Genomic DNA, 14,480 nt, shown 5'->3' with positions numbered 1-14,480 from the left:
GTCTCCAAATATAAACTACACAGAATCATTCTGTGAAACTTCTTTCTGATCTGTGCATTCAGCTAACAGAGTTAAACCATACTTTTGATTGAGCAGATCTGAACACTCTTTCTATAGAAAATGCAACTGGACATTTGGAGCTCTAAGAGAGTAGTAGTGGAAAAACGAATATATTCAAATATAAACTACACAGAAGCATTCTGTGAAACTTCTTTCTGATATGAGCATTCAGCTAACAGAGTTAAACCATAATTTTGATTGAGCAGATTTGAAAAACTCTGTCTGTAGAAAATGCAACTGGACATTCGTAGCGCTAAGTGGGTAATAGTGGAAAAAAAATATGTTCAAATATAAACTACACAGAAGCATTGTATGAAATTTCTTTCTGTTCTGTGCATTCAACTAACAGAGTTGAACCTTATTTTTGATTGAGCCTTTCTGAAACACTCTTTCTTTAGAAACTGCAATTGGACATTCTGAGCGCTAAGAGGCCTCTATTGGGAAAAATAATATCTTCAAATAAAAAGTACACAGAAGCATTGTGTGAAACTTATTTCTGATATGTTCATTAAGCTAACAGAGTTAAACCATACTTTTGATTGCGCAGTTCTGAACACTCTTTCTGTAGAAAATGCAAGTGGACATTCGGAGCGCTAAGAGGGTAATAGTGGAAAAAGGAATATATTCAAATATAAACTACACAGTAGCATTCTGTGAAAATTCTTTCTGTTCTGTGCATTCAACTAACAGAGTTGAACCTTACTTTTGATTGAGCCGTTCTGAAACACTCTTTCTGTAGAAACTGCAATTGGACATGCTAAGCGCTAAGAGGCCTACATTGGGAAAAAGAATATCTTCAAATAAAAACAACACAGATGCATTCTGTGAAACTTATTTCTGATCTGTAAATTCAGTTAACAGAGATAAAACATATTTTTGATTGAGCAGTTATGAAACACTCTTTTTGTAGAAAATGCAAGTGGAGATTCGGAGCGCTAAGAGGGTAATAGTGGAAAAAGGAATGTCTTCAAATATAAACTACACAGAATCATTCGGTGAAACTTCTTTCTGATCTGTGCATTCAGCTAACAGAGTTAAACCATACTTTTGATTGAGCAGATCTGAACACTCTTTCTGTAGAAAATGCAACAGGACATTTGGAGCGCTAAGAGCGTAGTAGTGGAAAAGGGAATATATTCAAATATAAACTACACAGAAGCATTCTGTGAAACTTCTTTCTGATCTGAGCATTCAGCTAACAGAGTTAAACCATACTTTTGATTGAGCAGTTTTGAAACACTCTGTCTGTAGAAAATGCAACTGGACATTCGTAGCACTAAGTGGGTAATAGTGGAAAAAAGAATATGTTCAAATATAATCTACACAGAAGCATTGTATGAAACTTCTTTCTGTTCTGTGCATTCAACAAACAGAGTTGAACCTTACTTTTGATTGAGCCGTTCTGAAACACTCTTTCTGTAGAAACTGCAAATTGGACATTCTGAGCGCTAAGAGGCCTATATTGGGAAAAAGATTGTCTACAAATAAAAACTACACAGAAGAATTGTGTGAAACTTCTTTCTGTTCTGTTTGTTCAACAAAAAGAGTTGAAACTTAGTTTTGATTGAGCCGTTCTGAAACACTCTTTCCGTAGAAAATTCAAGTGGAGATTCGGAGCGCTAAGAGGGTAATAGTGGAAAAAGGAATGTCTCCAAATATAAACTACACAGAATTATTCTGTGAAACTTCTTTCTGATCTGTGCATTCAGCTAACAGAGTTAAACCATACTTTTGATTGAGCAGATCTGAACACTCTTTCTGTAGAAAATGCAACTGGACATTTGGAGCGCTAAGAGAGTAGTAGTGGAAAAAGGAATATATTCAAATATAAACTACACAGAAGCATTCTGTGAAACTTCTTTCTGATGTGAGCATTCAGCTAACAGAGTTAAACCATACTTTTGATTGAGCAGTTTTGAAACACTCTGTCTGTAGAAAATGCAACTGGACATTCGTAGCGCTAAGTGGGTAATAGTGGAAAAAAGAATATGTTCAAATATAAACTACACAGAAGCATTGTATGAAACATCTTTCTGTTCTGTGCATTCAACTAACAGAGTTGAACCTGACTTTTGATTGAGCCTTTCTGAAACACTCTTTCTGTAGAAACTGCAATTGGACATTCTGAGCGCTAAGAGGCCTATATTGGGAAAAATAATATCTTCAAATAAAAACTACACAGAAGCATTGTGTGAAACTTATTTCTGATATGTTCATTAGGCTAACAGAGTTAAACCATACTTTTGATTGCGCAGTTCTGAACACTCTTTCTGTAGAAAATGCAAGTGGACATTCGGAGCGCTAAGAGGGTAATAGTGGAAAAAGGAATATATTCAAATATAAACTACACAGTAGCATTCTGTGAAAATTCTTTCTGTTCTGTGCATTCAACTAACAGAGTTGAACCTTACTTTTGATTGAGCCGTTCTGAAACACTCTTTCTGTAGAAACTGCAATTGAACATTCTAAGCGCTAAGAGGCCTAAATTGGGAAAAAGAATATCTTCAAATAAAAACTACACAGATGCATTCTGTGAAACTTATTTCTGATCTGTAAATTCAGTTAACAGAGATAAAACATATTTTTTATTGAGCAGTTATGAAACACTCTTTTTGTAGAAAATGCAAGTGGAGATTCGGAGCGCTAAGGGGGTAATAGTGGAAAAAGGAATGTCTCCAAATATAAACTACACAGAATCATTCTGTGAAACTTCTTTCTGATCTGTGCATTCAGCTAACAGAGTTAAACCATACTTTTGATTGAGCAGATCTGAACAGTCTTTCTGTAGAAAATGCAACTGGACATTTGGAGCGCTAAGAGAGTAGTAGTGGAAAAAGGAATATATTCAAATATAAACTACACAGAAGCATTCTGTAAAACTTCTTTCTGATCTGAGCATTCAGCTAACAGAGTTAAACCATACTTTTGATTGAGCAGTTTTGAAACACTCTGTCTGTAGAATATGCAACTGGACATTCGTAGCGCTAAGTGGTTAATAGAGGAATAAAGAATATGTTCAAATATAAACTACACAGAAGCATTGTATGAAACTTCTTTCTGTTCTGTGCATTCAACTAACAGAGTTGAACCTTACTTTTGATTGAGCCGTTCTGAAACACTCTTTCTGTAGAAACTGCAATTGGACATTCTGAGCGCTAAGAGGCCTATATTGGGAAAAAGAATGTCTACAAATAAAAACTACACAGAAGAATTGTGTGAAACTTCTTTCTGTTCTGTTTGTTCAACTAAAAGAGTTGAACCTTAGTTTTGATTGAGCCGTTCTGAAACACTCTTTCTGTAGAAAATGCAAGTGGAGATTCGGAGCGCTAAGAGGGTAATAGTGGAAAAAGGAATGTCTCCAAATATAAACTACACAGAATCATTCTGTGAAACTTCTTTCTGATCTGTGCATTCAGCTAACAGAGTTAAACCATACTTTTGATTGAGCAGATCTGAACACTCTTTCTATAGAAAATGCAACTGGACATTTGGAGCGCTAAGAGAGTAGTAGTGGAAAAACGAATATATTCAAATATAAACTACACAGAAGCATTCTGTGAAACTTCTTTCTGATATGAGCATTCAGCTAACAGAGTTAAACCATAATTTTGATTGAGCAGATTTGAAAAACTCTGTCTGTAGAAAATGAAACTGGACATTCGTAGCGCTAAGTGGGTAATAGTGGAAAAAAAATATGTTCAAATATAAACTACACAGAAGCATTGTATGAAATTTCTTTCTGTTCTGTGCATTCAACTAACAGAGTTGAACCTTAATTTGATTGAGCCTTTCTGAAACACTCTTTCTTTAGAAACTGCAATTGGACATTCTGAGCGCTAAGAGGCCTCTATTGGGAAAAATAATATCTTCAAATAAAAACTACACAGAAGCATTGTGTGAAACTTATTTCTGATATGTTCATTAAGCTAACAGAGTTAAACCATACTTTTGATTGCGCAGTTCTGAACACTCTTTCTGTAGAAAATGCAAGTGGACATTCGGAGCGCTAAGAGGGTAATAGTGGAAAAAGGAATATATTCAAATATAAACTACACAGTAGCATTCTGTGAAAATTCTTTCTGTTCTGTACATTCAACTAACAGAGTTGAACCTTACTTTTGATTGAGCCGTTCTGAAACACTCTTTCTGTAGAAACTGCAATTGGACATGCTAAGCGCTAAGAGGCCTATATTGGGAAAAAGAATATCTTCAAATAAAAACAACACAGATGCATTCTGTGAAACTTATTTCTGATCTGTAAATTCAGTTAACAGAGATAAATCATATTTTTGATTGAGCAGTTATGAAACACTCTTTTTGTAGAAAATGCAAGTGGAGATTCGGAGCGCTAAGAGGGTAATAGTGGAAAAAGGAATGTCTTCAAATATAAACTACACAGAATCATTCGGTGAAACTTCTTTCTGATCTGTGCATTCAGCTAACAGAGTTAAACCATACTTTTGATTGAGCAGATCTGAACACTCTTTCTGTAGAAAATGCAACTGGACATTTGGAGCGCTAAGAGCGTAGTAGTGGAAAAGGGAATATATTCAAATATAAACTACACAGAAGCATTCTGTGAAACTTCTTTCTGATATGAGCATTCAGCTAACAGAGTTAAACCATAATTTTGATTGAGCAGATTTGAAAAACTCTGTCTGTAGAAAATGCAACTGGACATTCGTAGCGCTAAGTGGGTAATAGTGGAAAAAAAATATGTTCAAATATAAACTACACAGAAGCATTGTATGAAATTTCTTTCTGTTCTGTGCATTCAACTAACAGAGTTGAACCTTAATTTGATTGAGCCTTTCTGAAACACTCTTTCTTTAGAAACTGCAATTGGACATTCTGAGCGCTAAGAGGCCTCTATTGGGAAAAATAATATCTTCAAATAAAAACTACACAGAAGCATTGTGTGAAACTTATTTCTGATATGTTCCTTAAGCTAACAGAGTTAAACCATACTTTTGATTGCGCAGTTCTGAACACTCTTTCTGTAGAAAATGCAAGTGGACATTGGGAGCGCTAAGAGGGTAATAGTGGAAAAAGGAATATATTCAAATATAAACTACACAGTAGCATTCTGTGAAAATTCTTTCTGTTCGGTGCATTCAACTAACAGAGTTAAACCATACTTTTGATTGAGCAGTTTTGAAACACTCTGTCTGTAGAAAATGCAACTGGACTTTCGTAGCGCTAAGTGGGTAATAGTGGAAAAAAGAATATGTTCAAATATAAACTACACAGAAGCATTGTATGAAACTTCTTTCTGTTCTGTGCATTCAACTAACACAGTTGAACCTTACTTTTGATTGAGCCGTTCTGAAACTCTCTTTCTTTAGAAACTGCAATTGGACATTCTGAGCGCTAAGAGGCCTATATTGGGAAAAAGAATGTCTACAAATAAAAACTACACAGAAGTATTGTGTGAAACTTCTTTCTGTTCTGTTTGTTCAACTAAAAGATTTGAACCTTTGTTTTGATTGAGCCGTTCTGAAACACTCTTTCTGTAGAAAATGCAAGTGGAGATTCGGAGCGCTAAGAGGGTAATAGTGGAAAAAGGAATGTCTCCAAATATAAACTACACAGAATCATTCTGTGAAACTTCTTTCTGATCTGTGCATTCAGCTAACAGTGTTAAACCATACTTTTGATTGAGCAGATCTGAACACTCTTTCTGTAGAAAATGCAACTGGACATTTGGAGCGCTAAGAGAGGAGTAGTGGAAAAAGGAATATATTCAAATATAAACTACACAGAAGCATTCTGTGAAACTTCTTTCTGATCTGAGCATTCAGCTAACAGAGTTAAACCATACTTTTGATTGAGCAGTTTTGAAACACTCTGTCTGTAGAAAATGCAACTGGACATTCGTAGCGCTAAGTGGGTAATAGTGGAAAAAAGAATATGTTCACATATAAACTACACAGAAGCATTGTATGAAACATCTTTCTGTTCTGTGCATTCAACTAACAGAGTTGAACCTGACTTTTGATTGAGCCTTTCTGAAACACTCTTTCTGTAGAAACTGCAATTGGACATTCTGAGCGCTAAGAGGCCTATATTGGGAAAAATAATATCTTCAAATAAAAACTACACAGAAGCATTGTGTGAAACTTATTTCTGATATGTTCATTAAGCTAACAGAGTTAAACCATACTTTTGATTGCGCAGTTCTGAACACTCTTTCTGTAGAAAATGCAAGTGGACATTCGGAGCGCTAAGAGGGTAATAGTGGAAAAAGGAATATATTCAAATATAAACTACACAGTAGCATTCTGTGAAAATTCTTTCTGTTCTGTGCATTCAACTAACAGAGTTGAACCTTACTTTTGATTGAGCCGTTCTGAAACACTCTTTCTGTAGAAACTGCAATTGAACATTCTAAGCGCTAAGAGGCCTACATTGGGAAAAAGAATATCTTCAAATAAAAAGTACACAGATGCATTCTGTGAAACTTATTTCTGATCTGTAAATTCAGTTAACAGAGATAAAACATATTTTTTATTGAGCAGTTATGAAACACTCTTTTTGTAGAAAATGCAAGTGGAGATTCGGAGCGCTAAGTGGTTAATAGTGGAAAAAGGAATGTCTCCAAATATAAACTACACCGAATCATTCTGTGAAACTTCTTTCTGATCTGTGCATTCAGCTAACAGAGTTAAACCATACTTTTGATTGAGCAGATCTGAACACTCTTTCTGTAGAAAATGCAACTGGACATTTGGAGCGCTAAGAGAGTAGTAGTGGAAAAAGGAATATATTCAAATATAAACTACACAGAAGCATTCTGTGAAACTTCTTTCTGATCTGAGCATTCAGCTAACAGAGTTAAACCATACTTTTGATTGAGCAGTTTTGAAACACTCTGTCTGTAGAATATGCAACTGGACATTCGTAGCGCTAAGTGGGTAATAGAGGAAAAAAGAATATGTTCAAATATAAACTACACAGAAGCATTGTATGAAACTTCTTTCTGTTCTGTGCATTCAACTAACAGAGTTGAAACTTACTTTTGATTGAGCCGTTCTGAAACACTCTTTCTGTAGAAACTGCAATTGGACATTCTGAGCGCTAAGAGGCCTATATTGGGAAAAAGAATGTCTACAAATAAAAACTAAACAGAAGAATTGTGTGAAACTTCTTTCTGTTCTGTTTGTTCAACTAAAAGAGTTGAACCTTAGTTTTGATTGAGCCGTTCTGAAACACTCTTTCTGTAGAAAATGCAAGTGGAGATTCGGAGCGCTAAGTGGGTAATAGTGGAAAAAGGAATGTCTCCAAATATAAACTACACAGAATCATTCTGTGAAACTTCTTTCTGATCTGTGCATTCAGCTAACAGAGTTAAACCATACTTTTGATTGAGCAGATCTGAACACTCTTTCTATAGAAAATGCAACTGGACATTTGGAGCGCTAAGAGAGTAGTAGTGGAAAAACGAATATATTCAAATATAAACTACACAGAAGCATTCTGTGAAACTTCTTTCTGATATGAGCATTCAGCTAACAGAGTTAAACCATAATTTTGATTGAGCAGATTTGAAAAACTCTGTCTGTAGAAAATGCAACTGGACATTCGTAGCGCTAAGTGGGTAATAGTGGAAAAAAAATATGTTCAAATATAAACTACACAGAAGCATTGTATGAAATTTCTTTCTGTTCTGTGCATTCAACTAACAGAGTTGAACCTTAATTTGATTGAGCCTTTCTGAAACACTCTTTCTTTAGAAACTGCAATTGGACATTCTGAGCGCTAAGAGGCCTCTATTGGGAAAAATAATATCTTCAAATAAAAACTACACAGAAGCATTGTGTGAAACTTATTTCTGATATGTTCCTTAAGCTAACAGAGTTAAACCATACTTTTGATTGCGCAGTTCTGAACACTCTTTCTGTAGAAAATGCAAGTGGACATTGGGAGCGCTAAGAGGGTAATAGTGGAAAAAGGAATATATTCAAATATAAACTACACAGTAGCATTCTGTGAAAATTCTTTCTGTTCTGTGCATTCAACTAACAGAGTTAAACCATACTTTTGATTGAGCAGTTTTGAAACACTCTGTCTGTAGAAAATGCAACTGGACTTTCGTAGCGCTAAGTGGGTAATAGTGGAAAAAAGAATATGTTCAAATATAAACTACACAGAAGCATTGTATGAAACTTCTTTCTGTTCTGTGCATTCAACTAACACAGTTGAACCTTACTTTTGATTGAGCCGTTCTGAAACTCTCTTTCTTTAGAAACTGCAATTGGACATTCTGAGCGCTAAGAGGCCTATATTGGGAAAAAGAATGTCTACAAATAAAAACTACACAGAAGTATTGTGTGAAACTTCTTTCTGTTCTGTTTGTTCAACTAAAAGAGTTGAACCTTTGTTTTGATTGAGCCGTTCTGAAACACACTTTCTGTAGAAAATGCAAGTGGAGATTCGGAGCGCTAAGAGGGTAATAGTGGAAAAAGGAATGTCTCCAAATATAAACTACACAGAATCATTCTGTGAAACTTCTTTCTGATCTGTGCATTCAGCTAACAGAGTTAAACCATACTTTTGATTGAGCAGATCTGAACACTCTTTCTGTAGAAAATGCAACTGGACATTTGGAGCGCTAAGAGAGGAGTAGTGGAAAAAGGAATATATTCAAATATAAACTACACAGAAGCATTCTGTGAAACTTCTTTCTGATCTGAGCATTCAGCTAACAGAGTTAAACCATACTTTTGATTGAGCAGGTTTGAAACACTCTGTCTGTAGAAAATGCAACTGGACATACGTAGCGCTAAGTGGGTAATAGTGGAAAAAAGAATATGTTCAAATATAAACTACACAGAAGCATTGTATGAAATTTCTTTCTGTTCTGTGCATTCAACTAACAGAGTTGAACCTTACTTTTGATTGAGCCTTTCTGAAACACTCTTTCTGTAGAAACTGCAATTGGACATTCTGAGCGCTAAGAGGCCTCTATTGGGAAAAATAATATCTTCAAATAAAAACTACACAGAAGCATTGTGTGAAACTTATTTCTGATATGTTAATTAAGCTAACAGAGTTAAACCATACTTTTAATTGCGCAGTTCTGAACACTCTTTCTGTAGAAAATGCAAGTGGACATTCGGAGCGCTAAGAGGGTAATAGTGGAAAAAGGAATATATTCAAATATAAACTACACAGTAGCATTCTGTGAAAATTCTTTCTGTTCTGTGCATTCAACTAACAGAGTTGCACCTTACTTTTGATTCAGCCGTTCTGAAACACTCTTTCTGTAGAAACTGCAATTGGACATGCTAAGCGCTAAGAGGCCTACATTGGGAAAAAGAATATCTTCAAATAAAAACTACACAGATGCATTCTGTGAAACTTATTTCTGATCTGTAAATTCAGTTAACAGAGATAAAACATATTTTTGATTGAGCAGTTATGAAACACTCTTTTTGTAGAAAATGCAAGTGGAGATTCGGAGCGCTAAGAGGGTAATAGTGGAAAAAGGAATGTCTTCAAATATAAACTACACAGAATCATTCGGTGGAACTTCTTTCTGATCTGTGCATTCAGCTAACAGAGTTAAACCATACTTTTGATTGAGCAGATCTGAACCCTCTTTCTGTAGAAAATGCAACTGGACATTTGGAGCGCTAAGAGCGTAGTAGTGGAAAAAGGAATATATTCAAATATAAACTACACAGAAGCATTCTGTGAAACTTCTTTCTGATCTGAGCATTCAGCTAACAGAGTTAAACCATACTTTTGATTGAGCAGTTTTGAAACACTCTGTCTGTAGAAAATGCAACTGGACTTTCGTAGCGCTAAGTGGGTAATAGTGGAAAAAAGAATATGTTCAAATAGAAACTACACAGAAGCATTGTAGGAAACTTCTTTCTGTTCTGTGCATTCAACTAACAGAGTTGAACCTTACTTTTGATTGAGCCGTTCTGAAACACTCTTTCTGTAGAAACTGCAATTGGACATTCTGAGCGCTAAGACACCTATATTGGGAAAACGAATGTCTACAAATAAAAACTACACAGAAGAATTGTGTGAAACTTCTTTCTGTTCTGTTTGTTCAACTAAAAGAGTTGAACCTTAGTTTTGATTGAGCCGTTCTGAAACACTCTTTCTGTAGAAAATGCAAGTGGAGATTCGGAGCGCTAAGAGGGTAATAGTGGAAAAAGGAATGTCTCCAAATATAAACTACACAGAATCATTCTGTGAAACTTCTTTCTGATCTGTGCATTCAGCTAACAGGGTTAAACCATACTTTTGATTGAGCAGATCTGAACACTCTTTCTGTAGAAAATGCAACTGGACATTTGGAGCGCTAAGAGAGTAGTAGTGGAAAAAGGAATATATTCAAATATAAACTACACAGAAGCATTCTGTGAAACTTCTTTCTGATCTGAGCATTCAGCTAACAGAGTTAAACCATACTTTTGATTGAGCAGTTTTGAAACACTCTGTCTGTAGAAAATGCAACTGGACATTCGTAGCGCTAAGAGGGTAATAGTGGAAAAAAGAATATGTTGAAATATAAACTACACAGAAGCATTGTATGAAATTTCTTTCTGTTCTGTTCATTCAACTAACAGAGTTGAACCTTACTTTTGATTGAGCCTTTCTGAAACACTCTTTCTGTAGAAACTGCAATTGGACATTCTGAGCGCTAAGAGGCCTCTATTGGGAAAAATAATATCTTCAAATAAAAACTACACAGAAGCATTGTGTGAAACTTATTTCTGATATGTTCATTAAGCTAACAGAGTTAAACCATACTTTTGATTGCGCAGTTCTGAACACTCTTTCTGTAGAAAATGCAAGTGGACATTCGGAGCGCTAAGAGGGTAATAGTGGAAAAAGGAATATATTCAAATATAAACTACACAGTAGCATTCTGTGAAAATTCTTTCTGTTCTGTGCATTCAACTAACAGAGTTGAACCTTACTTTTGATTGAGCCGTTCTGAAACACTCTTTCTGTAGAAACTGCTATTGGACATGCTAAGCGCTAAGAGGCCTACATTGGGAAAAAGAATATCTTCAAATAAAAACTACACAGATGCATTCTGTGAAACTTATTTCTGATCTGTAAATTCAGTTAACAGAGATACAACATATTTTTATTGAGCAGGTATGAAACACTCTTTTTGTAGAAAATGCAAGTGGAGATTCGGAACGCTAAGAGGGTAATAGTGGAAAAAGAAATGTCTTCAAATATAAACTACACAGAATCATTCGGAGTAACTTCTTTCTGATCTGTGCATTCAGCTAACAGAATTAAACCATACTTTTGATTGAGCAGATATGAACACTCTTTCTGTAGAAAATGCAACTGGACATTTGGAGCGCTAAGAGCGTAGTAGTGGAAAAAGGAATATATTCAAATATAAACTACACAGAAGCATTCTGTGAAACTTCTTTCTGATCTGAGCATTCAGCTAACAGAGTTAAACCATACTTTTGATTGAGCAGTTTTGAAACACTCTGTCTGTAGAAAATGCAACTGGACATTCGTAGCGCTAAGTGGGTAATAGTGGAAAAAAGAATATGTTCAAATATAAACTACACAGAAGCATTGTATGAAACTTCTTTCTGTTCTGTGCATTCAACTAACAGAGTTGAACCTTACTTTTGATTGAGCCTTTCTGAAACACACTTTCTCTAGAAACTGCAATTGGACATTCTGAGCGCTAGGAGGCCTATATTGGGAAAAAGAATGTCTACTAATAAAAACTACACAGAAGAATTGTGTGAAACTTCTTTCTGTTCTGTTTCTTCAACTAAAAGAGTTGAACCTTAGTTTTGATTGAGCCGTTCTGAATCACTCTTTCTGTAGAAAATGCAAGTGGAGATTCGGTGCGCTAAGAGGGTAATAGTGGAAAAAGGAATGTCTCCAAATATAAACTACACAGAATCATTCTGTTAAACTTCTTTCTGATCTGTGCATTCAGCTAACAGAGTTAAACCATACTTTTGATTGAGCAGATCTGAACACTCTTTCTGTAGAAAATGCAACTGGACATTTGGAGCGCTAAGACAGTAGTAGTGGAAAAAGGAATATATTCAAATATAAACTACACAGAAGCATTCTGTGAAACTTCTTTCTGATCTGAGCATTCAGCTAACAGAGTTAAACCATACTTTTGATTGAGCAGTTTTGAAACACTCTGTCTGTAGAAAATGCAATTGGACATTCGTAGCGCTAAGAGGGTAATAGTGGAAAAAAGAATATGTTGAAATATAAACTACACAGAAGCATTGTATGAAATTTCTTTCTGTTCTGTTCATTCAACTAACAGAGTTGAACCTTACTTTTGATTGAGCCTTTCTGAAACACTCTTTCTGTAGAAACTGCAATTGGACATTCTGAGCGCTAAGAGGCCTCTATTGGGAAAAATAATATCTTCAAATAAAAACTACACAGAAGCATTGTGTGAAACTTATTTCTGATATGTTCATTAAGCTAACAGAGTTAAACCATACTTTTGATTGCGCAGTTCTGAACACTCTTTCTGTAGAAAATGCAAGTGGACATTCGGAGCGCTAAGAGGGTAATAGTGGAAAAAGGAATATATTCAAATATAAACTACACAGTAGCATTCTGTGAAAATTCTTTCTGTTCTGTGCATTCAACTAACAGAGTTGAACCTTACTTTTGATTGAGCCGTTCTGAAACACTCTTTCTGTAGAAACTGCTATTGGACATGCTAAGCGCTAAGAGGCCTACATTGGGAAAAAGAATATCTTCAAATAAAAACTACACAGATGCATTCTGTGAAACTTATTTCTGATCTGTAAATTCAGTTAACAGAGATAAAACATATTTTTATTGAGCAGGTATGAAACACTCTTTTTCTAGGAAATGCAAGTGGAGATTCGGAATGCTAAGAGGGTAATAGTGGAAAAAGAAATGTCTTCAAATATAAACTACACAGAATCATTCGGAGTAACTTCTTTCTGATCTGTGCATTCAGCTAACAGAATTAAACCATACTTTTGATTGAGCAGATATGAACACTCTTTCTGTAGAAAATGCAACTGGACATTTGGAGCGCTAAGAGCGTAGTAGTGGAAAAAGGAATATATTCAAATATAAACTACACAGAAGCATTCTGTGAAATTTCTTTCTGATCTGAGCATTCAGCTAACAGAGTTAAACCATACTTTTGATTGAGCAGTTTTGAAACACTCTGTCTGTAGAAAATGCAACTGGACATTCGTAGCGCTAAGTGGGTAATAGTGGAAAAAAGAGTATGTTCAAATATAAACTACACAGAAGCATTGTATGAAACTTCTTTCTGTTCTGTGCATTCAACTAACAGAGTTGAACCTTACTTTTGATTGAGCCTTTCTGAAACACACTTTCTCTAGAAACTGCAATTGGACATTCTGAGCGCTAGGAGGCCTATATTGGGAAAAAGAATGTCTACTAATAAAAACTACACAGAAGAATTGTGTGAAACTTCTTTCTGTTCTGTTTCTTCAACTAAAAGAGTTGAACCTTAGTTTTGATTGAGCCGTTCTGAATCACACTTTCTGTAGAAAATGCAAGTGGAGATTCGGAGCGCTAAGAGGGTAATAGTGGAAAAAGGAATGTCTCCAAATATAAACTACACAGAATCATTCTGTTAAACTTCTTTCTGATCTGTGCATTCAGCTAACAGAGTTAATCCATACTTTTGATTGAGCAGATCTGAACACTCTTTCTGTAGAAAATGCAACTGGACATTTGGAGCGCTAAGACAGTAGTAGTGGAAAAAGGAATATATTCAAATATAAACTACACAGAAGCATTCTGTGAAACTTCTTTCTGATCTGAGCATTCAGCTAACAGAGTTAAACCATACTTTTGATTGAGCAGTTTTGAAACACTCTGTCTGTAGAAAATGCAACTGGACATTCGTAGCGCTAAGTGGGTAATAGTGGAAAAAAGAATATGTTCAAATATAAACTACACAGAAGCATTGCATGAAACTTCTTTCTGTTCTGTGCATTCAACTAACAGAGTTGAACCTTACTTTTGATTGAGCCTTTCTGAAACACTCTTTCTGTAGAAACTGCAATTGGACATTCTGAGCGCTAAGAGGCCTATATTGGGAAAAATAATATCTTCAAATAAAAACTACACAGAAGCATTGTGTGAAACATATTTCTGATATGTTCATTAAGCTAACAGAGTTAAACCATACTTTTGATTGCGCAGTTCTGAACACTCTTTCTGTAGAAAATTCAAGTGGACATTCGGAGCGCTAAGAGGGTAATAGTGGAAAAAGGAATATATTCAAATATAAACTACACAGTAGCATTCTGTGAAAATTCTTTCTGTTCTGTGCATTCAACTAACAGAGTTGCACCTTACTTTTGATTGAGCCGTTCTGAAACACTCTTTCTGTAGAAACTGCAATTGGACATGCTAAGCGCTAAGAG

The sequence above is a fragment of the Symphalangus syndactylus genome, chromosome 12, assembly GCF_028878055.3.
Source record: "Symphalangus syndactylus isolate Jambi chromosome 12, NHGRI_mSymSyn1-v2.1_pri, whole genome shotgun sequence".
NCBI classification, from domain to species: domain Eukaryota; kingdom Metazoa; phylum Chordata; class Mammalia; order Primates; family Hylobatidae; genus Symphalangus; species Symphalangus syndactylus.
The sequence above is the reverse complement of the archived record's forward strand: the minus strand, read 5'-3'. Positions refer to the sequence as shown.